Source organism: Bos grunniens, chromosome 20, assembly GCF_055505025.1.
Source record: "Bos grunniens cultivar Pamir isolate PY7600 chromosome 20, Bosgru_T2T1.0, whole genome shotgun sequence".
Classification (NCBI taxonomy): Eukaryota; Metazoa; Chordata; class Mammalia; order Artiodactyla; family Bovidae; genus Bos; species Bos grunniens.
Genome location: NC_141184.1, coordinates 19056249 through 19072389, shown reverse-complemented (window position 1 = coordinate 19072389; position 16141 = coordinate 19056249). Strand labels below are relative to the sequence as shown.

General features: G+C 38.0%; 1 protein-coding gene across 6 annotated transcripts in view; it reads left to right on the top strand.

The window, feature by feature from the left end:
• Window positions 1-16141, top strand: part of CDH18 (cadherin 18) — a 1278664-nt gene that overhangs the window by 147259 nt on the left and 1115264 nt on the right. The gene's annotated exons all lie outside the window — the stretch shown is intronic.

The following is a 16141-nucleotide window of genomic DNA, read 5'->3' as shown; positions in this document are numbered from 1 at the left end:
GCCAGCTGATGTGAAGAGAAGACTCATTGGAAAAGACCTTGATGGTGAGAAAGATTGAGGGTGTGGGGAGAAGCGGGTGACAGATGATGAGATTGTTGGATGGCATCATCAACAGAATGGACATGAGTTTGAACAAACTCTGGGAGATGGTGAAGGATAGGGAAGCCTGGCGTGCTGCAGTCCATGGGATCACAAATAGTCGGACATGGCTTACTGACTGAACAACAACAATGAGAGTAACTTTATACTATTACAATTGCAAGTTCATATATCTATGGTGTGATGTTACTGTAGGATGTTTTCAGGCATTTAAAATGATCAGGAGTGTGTTTTATCTTGCATCTGAAAGTCTTGCTCAGTTCATGTAGCACAGCTAGTGTTCAATGCAAAGTGACTAACTGGAAATACTCATTTAAGTGATTTTCACTGACAGTCTGGCAATTTTGATGATGGTAGATCTTTTCATTAATGCTTAACCTATATAATGGGGCTTCCCATGTGGCATACTGGTAAAGAATCCACTTACTGATGCAGGAGATGCCCCTGGAGTAGGAAATGGCAACCCCAGTAATTAATCTTGCCTGGAGGATTCCATGGACAGAGGAGCCTGTTTGTCTATAGTCCATGGAGTTGCAAAGAGTTACAGGGAAACAAATATAATTTAATTGTATAAGGTAATATGAAAATTAGATTAAGTACACTCTCCATTTAAATTTTCAAAAGATAGCTGATTAAAGTTCAATGGAGATATTAAAGCTCAGCTCTAAGTTTGGCTGTTTGATAATTAAAATTTATATCCTAGTAATAGAAGAGGGGCACACCTGGGGTTTGTATGGCCTACAGCTTATGTAATTTGGTGTTGGTGTGGGAGTGTTGTTGCATTGTAGGATGCCAGATATAATAACGGAAGTCTTGGTACATTTGAATTTCAGATAACAACTTTTTTTCATCATAAGTATGTCCCAGTAGTGTGTGGATTATACTTGTACTCAAAATTATCTGCTGCTTATGTGAAATTCACACTTCCCTGGTAGCTCAGCTGGTAAAGCATCTGCCTGCAATGCAGGAGACACAGTTTGATCCCTGGATCAGGAAGATCCCCTGGAGAGGTGAGAGGCTACCCACTCCAGTTTTCTTGGGCTTCCCTTGTGACTCAGATGATAAAAAATCTGCCTGCAATGCGAGAGACCTAGATTTAATCTCAGAGTTGGGAAGATCCCCTGGAGAAGGGAATGGCAACCCACTCCAGTATTCTTGCGTGGAGAATCCCATGGACAGAGGAGCCTGGCAGGTTACCATCCATGGGGTCACAAGAGTTGGACATGACTGACTTTCACATTCACTTATGTGAAATTCAAATGCTACTGAGTATTTTGTATTTTCCTTTGCTAAATCTGGCAACTCTAGAAGCATGTTTAATTAAAAACAATTTAAAATTCAAATGCATGACCTTGTAATAAATTAGGGCAACATGGGAACCTGAACTTAAGCTTTGTTAGGTTTTCAATCAATTCACCTTTTCAGTATAATATAAATTATTTGTACTAACAACAGGTAAGCCAATTTAATCTAATTACCTGTAATAAATATTATGTATAACTTTTTTCATGTATGAATATAATCAATTACATAAATCAAACTTATTTCAAATGCAGAATTTTATATATTGGTTATAAGCTATTGTGTGTCATACATTGAATCTAATAGTAATCTGAACAGACATGGTCCTCCTTATTCTTAATTATTCATAAAGGTCACCAAGAAGTAAACAGGTGTGATGTGTAGGAAAAGTACAGGATAAGCAGGTAGTTCATACTTGGAAGGCCTAGGTAAGGGTTTCTGGATCATGTAACTAACTTAAAGTCTGAAACATAAAGAGGAATTTACCAAGGTTAGGATGTGGTAGGAAAAGGACTATAGTCAGAAGATACAGTACTAAAATGACCAGGAGACAAAAGAAGGCATGACCAGTCAACCGCCTGGAAGTAAGTTAAAGGGTACAATGTAGAAGGGGGAAAAAAAAAATGATGAGGCTGGAGAGAGAGATTCTCTAAATTTCCCCTCTAGCATTTAAGAATTTGATAGTAAAAAAGAAAGACTAATTAATTTGAATACCAAATATAAATATATATATAATGAGGATATATTTCAGATCAGATCAGATCAGATCAGTTGCTCAGTCATGTCCGACTCTTTGCGACCCCATGAATCGCAGCACGCCAGGCTTCCCTGTCCATCACCAACTCCCAGAGTTCACTGAGACTCACGTCCATTGAGTCAGTGATGCCATATATCTAATAAAATTTGAGAAAATATTTGCAAACTAAAACTCTCATCATAAAACTGATTTAGGAAAAACATTTCTAGGAAGTCAGTACTTCCCTATTAAAACAACAGTAGCAGCAACAAAAACAACTAAATAAAAAAACTCAAGGAGGTTATTTCAGGCTGAAATTAATATACTTTAGACAGTAATTCAAATACAAATGAAATGAAGAGCACTGGCAAAGGTAACTAACTATATGTAAATATAAAGTATAATATAAATGCATTCTAATTTTAACTATTCTTAACCTATGTAAATTAAACTGCATAATAAATATAAAAATATTTAAGGTTATATATATATATATATATATATAATTAGGGTTAGGGTTAGGGTGTTCAATGTCCAGAGATGTAATTTGTATGACAACAGTAACAAAAAGAAGAGACAGAGTTATATCAAAGTAGTTTTATCTACTACTGAAATTAAGTTGGTTTTAATTTCAATCAAATTTTTTTTTTGGTTTTAAGATGTCTACAAGAATCATATTTTAGATTCAAAGACACAGTTTGAAAGTTAAAAGATGGAAAATGCTATACAAGCAGGAACCAGAAGAAAGCTAAAGTGGCTATATTAATATTAGATAAAATAGACAATATGAGATGAATAGACTAATATTAGACAAAATAGTTTTTAAGACTAAAGTCATTACAAGGAGCAAAGGGTCATTTTACAATGATAAAGGGATAAATATGAAAAGAAGTCATAGCAATCAAACATGCATTCACCTAATAACAAAGGCTCAAAATACATAAAGCAAAAATGATAACAATTGAAATTGAAACAGACAATTCAATTATAATAGTTAAGACACCTCTGCCAATAATTGATGGGAAATCTAAGGAGAATATAAAAAAGAAAATAGACTTGAAAGACTCTACTTACTAAGTCAAGTATAATGACATCTACTGAGTGCCAAAGTCAGCCATAATAGAATATGTGTTTTTCTCAAGTGTGTGTGTTAGTCACTCAGTGGTGCCTGACTCATTGTGACCCCACAAACTATAGCCAGACAGGCTTCTCTGTCCATGGAATTCTTCAGGCAAGAATACGGGAGTGGGTAGCCATTTCCTTGTCCAATTCTAAGCATAATATCTTCGAAAACAACACTATGAAAATTTAAAAAATATTTTTAAAATGAAATACCCTAGTCTAGGATACAGGTTGAACCAATTATGGTACATCCAGAAAATGAAGAATTGTATATTATTTTTTGAAAAATGGTTGGCTATTATAAAACAAAAAAATGAAGATAAAGACCATCAACAAGGGTGTGAAGCCAGTATGGAAAATAATACAGAGGTTCCTAAAATATTAAAGACAGAATCATATGATCAGCAATCGAACATCTGGGAATATATCCAAAGAATTAAAATCATGATCTCAAGCATGTAACCTGCTTTCATATGTTCTCTGTAGCATACCACATACCTAAGACATAAAAGCAACCTAAATGCCCATTGAAGGATAGAGACGTAAAGAAAATGAGGTACTAATACGCAGTGAATAATATTTAACCTTAAAAAAGAAGATTCTGCTATTAGAGACAATATGGATAAACCTGAGGACATTATACTAACACAGCGAAGCAAAAATATTAATACTATATGATCGTACTTACTTGAGGACTCTAAAAATAGTCAAACTTACAGAAACAGAAAGTAGAGAGGTGATTCCCAGGGATCAGAGCCTATGAGGTGTCAGTTATGCAAGGTGAATAGTTCCTAGAGATGCTGTATACATCAGAGTGCCTATGTAGTTAATGATACTAAATTGTGTACTTAGTAGTCTGCTAAGAGGGTGGAACTTATGTCAAGTGTTCTTATCACCAACAATTTTTTGCTAAGTCACTTCAGTCATGTCCGACTCTGTGCAACCGCATAGATGGCAGCCTACCAGGCTCCCCATCCCTGGGATTCTCCAGGCAAGAACACAGGAGTAGGTTGCCATTTCCTTCTCCAATGCATGAAAGTGAAAAGTGAAAGGGAAGTCGCTCAGTAGTGTCCAATTCTTCGCGACCCCATGAACTGCAGCCTACCAGGCTCCTCCGTCCATGGGACTTTCCAGGCAAGAGTATTGGAGTGGGGTGCCATTGCCTTCCCTATCATCAACAATAAATAAACACATAAAGATGAGAAGAAACTTTTGAAGGTCATGGATGTGTTTTATAGCATTGGTGGTGATGATTTCAGGGGTGTATACTTATCTCCAAACTCATTACATTGTATGTGTTAAATATATACAGCTTTTTGTATGGTACTGAATCCTCAATAAAGTGTTGTTTTTTAAAATTGGAAATTTGGAAAAATCTCAAATATCCTTTTTTTTTTTAATTAAAAGAGTCAAGTTACAGTATAGTATAGACAGGTGTTTCTCAACTTTACACAAAAGCATTACCTAGAGAGCTTTTAAATCACAACATCCCAGTTACTACCAAAATAAATTAAATTGGAATTTTTGAGGATGGGACCCAAGCTATTATATATATATATATATATATATATATATATATATATATATAAAATCTACTCTGAAGATTGTAACATACAGCCAAGTTAGAGAGGCACTGAGATAAGTACATATCTTTGTTTTTATATACACTGACTCTCCTTAGAAGAAAAGATATTCCTAACAATGTTTTCAAGGAACTGCCAACTCCTGTCCCCACCCTCGGTTAACAGACATGCTTTTGGATTTTGTACTGTGTGATTGTGCTTTATATATACATAGAATGTGTATGCAGTGTGCATCTCTCTTCCTTTTCCTTTTTGTGGTGAGTGGGTGTTTAGCTCAGGGGGAAAATAGGACTAAGTTTAATCCAGGAGTTCTGGGAAGAAAAATCAGAAATTCGGTCTTTGCAAATATTTTTATGCATATAATGTAGAATGTTAAGCAAATGTTATTGGCAGATGCATATGACTTAGTATGTGATTTTTATGCTTTTCTTAGAGTTATTGTGTATTCCTCAGATACCTTACAACAAATGCCTATTATGTTCATAAAAAAAGAAAACTAAATACATTTAAAGAGATTTCTTCCTAGAAAGCAGCATTTTTAAGAAGTAATTTGTCTTAAAATGTCTTTTATCCTCAACCTGAATAAGAATTACCAGGCAGAGTAAGGTCATGTTGCATGGGGAAGTCTTGCTAATGCAGATAAGAAACTCTATGACTGAAGGTAATTTCAGGTTTCCATGGTGGTGGTTTAGTTGCTCAGTGTTGTCTGACTCTTGTGACCCTTTGGACCATAGACCACCAATCTCTTCTGTCTATGGGATTTTCCAGGCAAGAATACTGAAGTAGGTTGCCATTTCCTTCTCCAGGGGATCTTCTGCACCCAGGGATTAAACTTAACCACATCTCCTGTGTCTCCTGCATTGGCAGGCAGATTCATTACCACTAGCTCCAACTGGGAGGTCCATAGTGCAATCAAGTGCAAACACTTGTTCTTTGTGTTTTGCACTGCAAAATATAAGCTATTGTCTAAAACCATTACATAGTGAGCCTAAGTGGTTCTGTTTGGCTACACTGAATCTTAGTTGTACCACACAGGAACTTTTCTTGCAGTGTGCAGGATTATCTATTTTATTTTTTTCTTCTTCTCTCATTTCAATGATGTCTTTCATCCTAAAAATTTACCAAGTTTTGGTCAAGAAAGCTACTGAGCTTCCGAGTTCAAATCAATGACATTATATCTAGGGATTTCTCTCGTGGTTCGATGGTAAATAATCTGCCTGGAATGCAGGAGACCCAGGTTCCATCCCTGGGTCAGAAAGATCCCCTGGAGAAGGAAATGGCAGCCCACTCCTGGATTCTTGCCTGGAGAATTATAGTTATTGATAAAATTCAATCTGTCTTTTTATCCAAATGTAGGCTTTCCTGATGGCTCAGACAGTAAAGAATCTGCCTGCAATGCAGGAGACCTGGGTTTGATCCCTGAGTTGGGAAGATCCCCCTGGAGGAGGGCTTGGCAAACCTCTCTGGTATTCTTGCCTGGAGAAACCCCATGGACTGAGGAGCCTGGAGGGCTACAATGCATGGGGTCACAAAGAGTCAGACATGACTGAGCCACTAAGCACAGCAAAGCAAGAAAGGTGGCAACTTAAGAAATATACTCTGAAAAGTAATTCATCAAAACCAAGTTTACCAGGCACATAATCACACACATACAAATGCAAACGTTTTAAAGGGTAAGTCATGAAGATGCACAGTTGCTTTACCTATATGAGCATAGAATTAATTCCTGTGGGGTGTGAAACAGGTGAGAAAATAATCTGTTCAGAACAGAGAATTCAATTTTAGCTATGTATTTGGATGTTCTAAGGGAGAAAAATGGCATTCCTATGTAAAGAGACTTTTATAGTGATAATATTTAAATGTTTAATTCTATATATATATGTGTATATAAATGGATGTATAAAATCACACACATTTGAAATGTATCAGAAAACTAAAATATAAATTATTTATCAAATCAATTCTTTTGAATGGATCTAATTTTAAAAGCTACCAAAGAATTGACATTTTTGAGCTGTGGTGTTGGAGAAGACTCTTGAGAGTCCCTTGGACTGCAAGGAGATCCAACCAGTGCATTCTGAAGATCAGCCCTGGGATTTCTTTGGAAGGAATGATGCTAAAGCTGAAACTCCAGTACTTTGGCCACCTCATGGGAAGAGTTGACTCATTGGAAAAGACTCTGATGCTGGGAGGGATTGGGGACAGGAGGAGAAGGGGACGACAGAGGATGAGATGGCTGGATGACATCACTGACTCAATGGACATGAGTCTGGGTGAACTCCGGGAGCTGGTGATGGACAGGGAGGCCTGGCATGCTGCGATTCATGGGGTCTCAAAGTGTCAAACACGATTGAGAGACTGATCTGAACTGAACTGAACTGAACTCTTTCTAAATTCTGATTTCTTCTTATGGCACATAGCCCCATTCTCAAGTGAGGATCCCAGGCATCTTCTCAGTCTTTACCTCTCTCCTGTCACTATATCCAGCGTTCAGTCTTGTTGATTGTACTTTAAATTGTTTTCAAATCTCTCACAGTGTTTTCCTATGCAGTGATTCTCTAGATTATACCTTTATCACAATCTTTTTCTTCTATTGCAATAGTTCCTTAATCCATCTCCCTGTCTTTGTCTTGCTCTCCTTAAATCCATCACTCTATTGAGGTCAAAATGATTGCCCCAAAATGTAAATCTGACCATGCTCCTTCATGTTATAAACTTCAGTGATTTCTCAGCTAAGTTCAAACTCCTACAGGGTGTAAATGGCCTTATGTAAACCCCTCGTTCTTCTCAGAATTCAAATTCTAATGGCTTTCCTCAGTTATTCAGTTACAGTAACCAGTATTTATTGAGTTTCCTACGTGCCTGACAGACATTGTTTCTGATCGAATAGGGGAGTATTGGGACTTTTGTTCTGCTCACATTTTTATTTAAGCTCTAAGCTTTTGCTAGTGTTTTGAGAGTCAGTCTACAATTGGGCATCAGTGTCTTTGCATCATCTTCCTGGGTAGAACAAGAATGCATCATGCTGACTACTCTATCTGGGTCCTTTCCCAGGGCGTGCTCATGGCAGGCAAGATTGAAGGGTGATGGAAGTGCTTCCCCTTGACAATATACAGTCTTGCTTCTGTTTGCTATAGTATCAGTGAATCCCTAAGCTCAAATTCTACTTCAGTAACACAACCCACTGGATGTTCATATTTTATGAACTGGATGTGTGTGTCTTTTCAATATCACTGTGTTGAAGTCCTCCTTTCCAATGTGATGGTATTTGAGATGGAAGTTTTTGGAGGTATTTATTTAGGTTACCTGAGGTAATGAGAGTAGAACCTCATGATAGAACCAGTGCCTTTGTAAGAAGTGGAAGAGACACCAGAATTTTCTTCCTTTGCTCCAGGGAAGAGTATATGAGCACATACTGAGAAGGGTGCTATTTACAAGCCAGGAAGAGAGCATTCACCAAGAATCAAACCAGCAGGCACCTTGATCTTGGACTTTTCAGCCTGCAGAACTGTGAGAACATAAATGTCTTATATAAGCCACCCAGTATATGGGATTTTGTTATAGCAGCTCAAACTGATGAAGGCAGCAATCCCGTTATCAAAGGCCCTACAGTACTCCCATGGGCTCTGGGGAAAAGACCACATAGGAACTGAAATCTCTGGCAAAGGCCTGTGCTGCCTACAATCAGGTACACTGTCTCCAATTCAGAAGCCTCATGTTTTCTTCCAAAACATATAGAAAAGTCACTAAATAGATTATTAGTTGGTAAGAAGTATAAAGTCTCAAGTCCTACACAATCCTTGGGTGTTATTTCCTCTCTTATCCCCTCTTCCTCTCTTTATATGTGTTCTTCTATGCTTGGACCAACCTAAATAGCATATTAAAAAGCAGAGATATTACTTTGCCAACAAAGGTCCATCTAGTCAAGGCTATGGTATTTCCAGTAGTCAAGAATGGATGTGAGAGTTGGACTGTGAAGAAAGCTGAGCACTGAAGAATTGGTGCTTTTGAACTATGGTGTTGGAGAAGACTCTTGCGAGTCCCTTGGACTGCAAGGAGATCCAACCAATCCATCCTAAAGGGGATCAGTCCTGGGTGCTCATTGGAAGGACTGATGCTAAAGCTGAAACTCCAATACTTTGGCCACCTCATGCGAAGAGTTGACTCATTGGAAAAGACTCTGATGCTGGGAGGGATTGGGGTCAGGAGGAGAAGGGGACGACAGAGGACTAGATGGATGGATGGCATCACCAACTCGACGGACATGAGTTTGAGTAAACTCCGGGAGTTGGTGATGGACAGGGAGGCCTGGCGTGCTGCGATTCATGGGGTCGCAAAGAGTCAGACACGACTGAGCAACTGAACTGAACTGATGCTTGGAATAAAACCGTATATGAAAGTGAAAGTTGCTCAGTCCTATTCAACTCTGTGACCTCGTGGACTATACAGTCCATGGAATTCTCCAGGCCAGAATACTAGAATGGGTAGCCTTTCCCTTCTCCAAGAGAACTTCCCAACACAGGGATTGAACCCAGGTCTTCCACAATGCAGGTGGATTTTTCACCAGCTGAACCACAAGGAAAGCTCAAGAATACTGGAGTAGGTAGCCTATCCCTTCTCCAGAAGTTCTTCCTGACCCAGGAATCAAACTCATATCCATCGAGTCGGTGATACCATCCAATAATCTCATCCTCTGACATCTACTTCTCCTCCTGCCTTCAATTTTCCCCAGCATCAGGTCCTTTTCCAATGAGTTGGTTGGAAAAGACTAACGTAAGTCAGTTGTTAAAACTAATGTTACTGGGGGTCTCCTGCGTTGCAAACAGTTTCTTTACCAACTGAACTATAGTATACCCTGATCTTATTTCTGAAACATTTTTTACAATACCTAAGTAATATATGATATCCATTTCATAACCATATTCTATACAACAAACTTTAAAAATATGAATGCTGTATATTATCTATAGAGTATTTAATTACTTTTGTAATTTTTGTTGTTGTTTTGTTGCTGTTGTTTAGTTGCTAAGTCATGTCTGACTCTTTTCCACCCCATGGACTGTATCCTGACAGAGATGTCTGGGATTTCTCAGGCAAGAATACTGAAGTGGGTTGCCATTTTCTTCTCCAGGGAATCTTCCCAACCCAGGGATCAAACCCGTGTTTCCTGCATCTCCTGAATTGCAAGCAGGTTGTTTATCACTGAGTCACAGGGAGAAAATTTTCTCTCCAAAAAAATGAAAGTTTTAAATGCAACATAGTTCTATCTTTATAGAAGTGACAATAGTAAATAATAAAGATAAACTATTGATGCTTTTGAACCATGGTGTTGGAGGAGACTCTTAAGAGTCCTTTGGACTGTAAGGAGATCCAACCAATCCATCCTAAAGGAAATCAGTCCTGAATATTCATTGGAAGGATTGATGTTGAAGCTGAAACTCCAATACTTTGGCTACCTGATGTGAAGAACTGACTCATTGGAAAAGAACCTCATGCTGGGAAAGATTGAAGGTGGGAGGAGAAGGGGACGACAGAGGATGAGATTGTTGGATGGCATCACTGACTCAACGGACATGATTTTGAGCAAGCGCTGGGAGTTGGTGATGGACAGGGAGGCCTGGTGTGCTACAGTCTGTGGGGTCACAAAGAGTTGGACATGACTGAGAGACTGAACTGAACTAATGTAAAACAAAGCCAAACCTATTGATGAGGCAGCAGCCTGAAATAGGCTTGTTATTGTCAGCCATCCCTACTGAAGACAACTCAAAAACAGAAGCTCTTATAAAAAGTAAAATTGCCTTTGGACTCAGCACATGTGAAAGCTGCAGTTTTAGAAGCCAAAGGACACATTTATTTTACATAGGCCTAGTTAAGTGCCTGACAAATTTTATCTTATTTATTGTTACTCATATTTATTTTGATTCAGAAGAAGATGGTACAGTACTTTCCATGATAGTTGTCTGAAATATTTGCCACATTTAAAAACTATTAATATTTTTCTCCATTAGATAGCAACAGTTACTGGATGCTTTCATGTATCAGGCTGTTTTCTATATATATACAAATATTTTTTCATTACATCTTTACAGTTGCTATGAGAGTAGACCTATTATTGTCTCTAGTTTTTAAGTGAAGAAAATGAGGTTCAGAGAGACTATTAATTTGTCCAAGGGGACAGAATCTTGTGATAACAGGGCTAGGATTTTAATACAGTCAAGCTGATCATGATCAGAATGCCTAACCACACAACTTACTGTTTCTTTCTTTTTTATATTGGGTGGAAAAAAATAAAGTTAAAAAAAAAAGTGTCTCTCATTGAAATGCTGATCATGAGTAAGACTAATGTGCACTTTAATTTTCTTCTGCACTAAAACTAACCAAAACATGAGATAACCTCCTTCTAGCTTACTTGTTATATGGAAATTTTGCAACATTTCTTAAATGGGAAATGAAGATGAAAAATTAAAGCAGATCTTGAATCACTTTGATGGACTTACAGTCTCTAAAGGTACCGCCAGGCAAGCCACCCCTAGGTCACAGAACAGAGAGGTTCACAGATCAAATTACGAAGCTCGGATCCCATCAATTTCAAACAAAGTTGGGAAGAAGAGATGGGGAAGGTTGAGGTACCTCGGATTTTGTGAGTAGAAAGACAACACAGCTACACGATGTTAATGCATTCTGCTTCTTTCTACAGCATCGTCGTTCCACATTGATTGTTTTTTAATGAAAAGGCTTCCCTGGTGGCTCAGATGGTAAAGCATTTGCCTGCAATGTGGGAGACCTGGGTTTGATCCCTGGGTTGGGAAGAAATCCTGAAGAAGGAAATGGCAAACCACTTCAGTAATCTTGCTTGGAAAATTCCATGGATGGAGGAGCCTGGTAGGCTACAGCCTAGGGGTCAAAAAGAGTCAGACATTCCTTTTGAATGTAAGCAAAATGAAGGCTTACATTCAAACTACATTCAACTAGTGACTCACACTTGCCTTAATGTTTAGACAGAGGCACAAGTATACACAACCGCAGTGTTTTGTTTATTTGTTTGTTTGTTTTGAGTCTTATCCCACCTTTTTGTTGCCCTTTCTCTATTGAAGAATTGAATATTTCAAAATAATACAGAAAATTGATATTACAACCCTGTCTAACATTCTGAAAATTTTAACAAGAATGATCTCATGATAATATCCATATTTTTGAGGCATTTATATCTTGACTATACACACACACACACACACACACATTTACACATTGTAAAAAATACCTGCTGTCTCAAACTCTGTGAAATATCTTTCTCCAGGGATTCCAGGTGATTTCTATCAATAAAATAAAATCTTACCACTTTTATTGTCTTTGTCTTTGGAAGCACTACAAACTGCATATCGTTGATCAAATAGAGCTGATATATATTTGTATATATAGTTCAGTTCAGTTCAGTCACTCAGTTGTGTCCGACTCTTTGTCACCCCATGAACCACAGCACGCCAGGCCTCCCTGTCCATCACCAACTCCCAGAGTCTATGCAAACCCATGTCCATCAAGTTGGTGATGCCATCCAACCATCTCATCCTCTGTCGTCCCCTTCTCCTCCTGCCCTCAGTCTTTCCCAGCATCAAGGTCTTATCAAATGAGTCAGCTCTTCGCATCAGGTGGCCAAAGTATTGGAGTTTCAGCTTCAAAATCAGTCCTTCCAGTGAACACCCAGAACTGATCTCATTTAGGATGGACTGGTTGGATCTCCTTGCAGTCCAAGGGACTCTTAAGAGTATTCTCCAACACCACAGTTCAAAAACATCAATTCTTCAATGCTCAGCTTTCTTTACAATCCAACTCTCACATCCATACATGACCACTGGAAAAACCATAACCTTGACTAGACAGACCTTTGTTGACAAAGTAATGTTTCTGCTTTTGAATATGGTGTCTAGGTTGGTCATAATTTCCTTCCAAAGAGTAAGCTTCTTTTAATTTCATGGCTGCAATCACCATCTGCAGTGATTTTGGAACCCATAAAAATAAAGTCAGCCACTGTTTCCACTGTTTCCCCATCTATTTGCCATGAAGTGATGGGACCGGATTCTGTGATCTTAGTTTTCTGAATGTTGAGCTTTAAGCCAACTTTTTCACTCTCCTCTTTCACTTTCATCAAGAGGCTCTTTATGAAGCTGACTGTGGCTCGGATCATGAATTCCTTATTACCAAATTCAGACTGAAATTGAAGAAAGTTGAGAAAACCACTAGACCATTCAGGTATGATCTAAATCAAATACCTTAGGACTATACACTGGAAGTGGGAAATAGATTTAAGCAACTAGATCTGACAGACAGAGTGCCTGATGAACTGTGGATGGAGGTTCATGACATTGTACAGGAGACAGGAATCAAGACCACCTCCATGAAAAAGAAATACAAAAAAGCAAAATGGCTGTCTGAGGAGGCATTACAAATAGCTGTGAAAAAAGGGAAGTGAAAAGCGCAGGAGAAAAGGGAAGATATACCCATTTGAATGCAGAGTTCCAAAGAATAGCAAGGAGACATAAGAAAGCCTTCCTCAGTGATCAATGCAAAAAAATAGAGGAAAACAATAGAATGAGAAAGACTAGAGATCTCTTCAAGAAAATTAGGGATGCTTGGGGCTGGGGCACTGGGGCAACCCAGAAAGATGGTACGGGGAGGGAGGAGGGAGGAGGGTTCAGGATGGGGAACACGTGTATACCTGTGGCAGATTCATGTTGATATATGGCAAAACCAATACAATATTGTAAAGTTAAAAAATAAAAAAGGAATTGGGGATATCAAGGGAACATTTCATGCAAAGATAAAGGGCTCAATAAAGGACAGAAATGATAGGGACCTAACAGAAGCAGAAGATTTTAAGAAGAGGTGGCAAGAATACACAGAACTGTACAAAAAAGATCTTCATGACCCAGATAATCAGGATGGTGTGATCACTCACCTAGAACCAGACATCCTGGAATGTGAAGTCAAATTCCAAGAAGCATCACTTCCTGATATAGTGATGGAAGCATCACTATGAACAAAGTTAGTGGAGGTGATGGAATTCCAGTTGAGCTATTTCACATCCTGAAAGACAAAGCTGTGAAAGTGCTGTGCTCAATATGACAGCAAATTTGGAAAACTCAGCAGTGGCCACAGGACTGGAAAATGTCACTTTTTATTCCAATCCCAAAAAGAGGCAATGCCAAAGAATGCTCCAACTACTGCACAATTGCACTCATCTCACACGCTAGTGAAGTAATGCTTAAAATTCTCCAAGCCAGGCTTCAGCAATATGTGAACCATGAACTTACAGATGTTCAAGCTTGATTAGAAAAGGCAGAGGAACAAGAGATCAAATTGCCAACATCTGCTGGATCATCGAAAAAGCAAGAGAGTTCCAGAAAAACATCTATTTCTGCTTTATTGACTATATCAAGGCTTTGATTGTGTGGATCGCAATAAACTGTGGAAAATTCTTAAATAGATGGGAATACCAGATCACCTGACCTGCCTCTTGAGAAACCTGTATGCAGGTCAGGAAGCAACGTTAGAACTGGACATGGAACAACAGATTGGTTCCAAATAGGAAAAGGAGTACATCAAGGCTGTATATTGTCACCCTGCTTATTTAACTTATGTTCAGAGTAAATCATGAAAAATGCTGGGCTGGAGGAAGCACAAGCTGGAATCCAGATTGTCAGGAGAAATATCAATAACCTCTCTATATAGAGAGATATATTTATATAGAGAGTTTTTTGGGGGTCTGCATATATAAATAAACTGGGAGCATAGTAGCATTCTAAACAATTATATTTTTCTACTGATATATATTTTCATAGCTATAATTTATTCTTGAGTGTGAAAAAGTGAGTGTTAGTCACTCAGTTGTGATTCTGTTTTCTTTTTTAAGAAGTATATTTTTTGTATTTTGCTTTTGTATGGTTCTTCAGACTATAAGTACACTTCAAATACATTTTTTAAACTAATTTATTTTTTAATTGAGGGATTATTGTTTTACAGAATTTTGCTATTTTTTGTCAAACCTCAACATGAATCAGCCATAGGTATACATATATCCCCTCCGTTTTGAACCTCCCTCCCCATCCTACCCATCTAGGTTGACACAGAGCTCCTGCTTGAGTTTCTTGAAACATACAGCAAATTCCCATTGGCTATCTATTTTACAAATGGTACTGTAAATTTCCAAGTTAGTCATTCCATACATCTCACCCTCTTCTCCCCTCTCCCCATGTCCATAAGTCTGCTCTCTATGTCTGTTTCTCCATTGCTGCCCTGCAAATAAATTATTCAGTACCATTTTTCTAAATTCCATATATATGTGTTAGTATATGATATTTATCTTTCTCTGACTTACTTCACTCTGTATAATAGGCTCTAGGCTCATCCACCTCATTAGAACTGACTCAAATGTGTTCCTTTTTATGGATGAGTAATATTCCATTGTGTATAGATAACACAACTTCATTATTCATTCATCTGTCAATGGACATCTAGGTTACTTCCATATTCTAGCTATTGTAAATAGTGCTGCAATGAACAATGGAATACATGTGTCTTTTTCAACTTTGAGTTTCTCGGTGTATATGCCTAGAAGGGGGTCATATGGTGGTTTTATTCCTAACTTTTTAAGGAATCTCCATGCCATCTTCCATAGTGGCTGTTTCAGTTTGCTTTCCCACCAATAGTGCAGGAGCCTCCCCAACAGACATAAAAAGAGAAATTGACAGTAACACAATAATAGTAGGAGACTTTAACACCCCACTTACACCAATGGATAGATCATTAAAGCAGAAAATTAATAAGGGAACACAAGTCTTAAATGATACATTAAATGAAATGGATCTCACTGATATCTTTAGGACATTCCATCCAAATGAAGAAGTATATAACTTCTTCTCAAGTGCACATGGAACATTCTCCATGATAGCCCACATCTTGGGTCACAAATCAAACCTCAGTAAGAAGAAGCAAAATGAAATCATAGTCAAGCATCTTTTCTAACCACAATGTTCTGAGGCTAGATATCAACAAGAAAAAACAAAGCTGTAAAAAGCACAAAAACATGGAGATTAAATAATACATTTCTAAATAACCAACAGGTTACTGAAGAAATCAAAAGGGAAAGCAAAAAAATTCTAGAAACAAATGACAGTGAAAACATAGCAACTCAAAATTTATGGGATGTAGCCAAAGCAGTTCTAAGAGGTAAATTTATAGCAATACAATCCTACTTCAAGAAACAAAAACATCGAGTAGACAACCTAACTTTACACTTAAAACA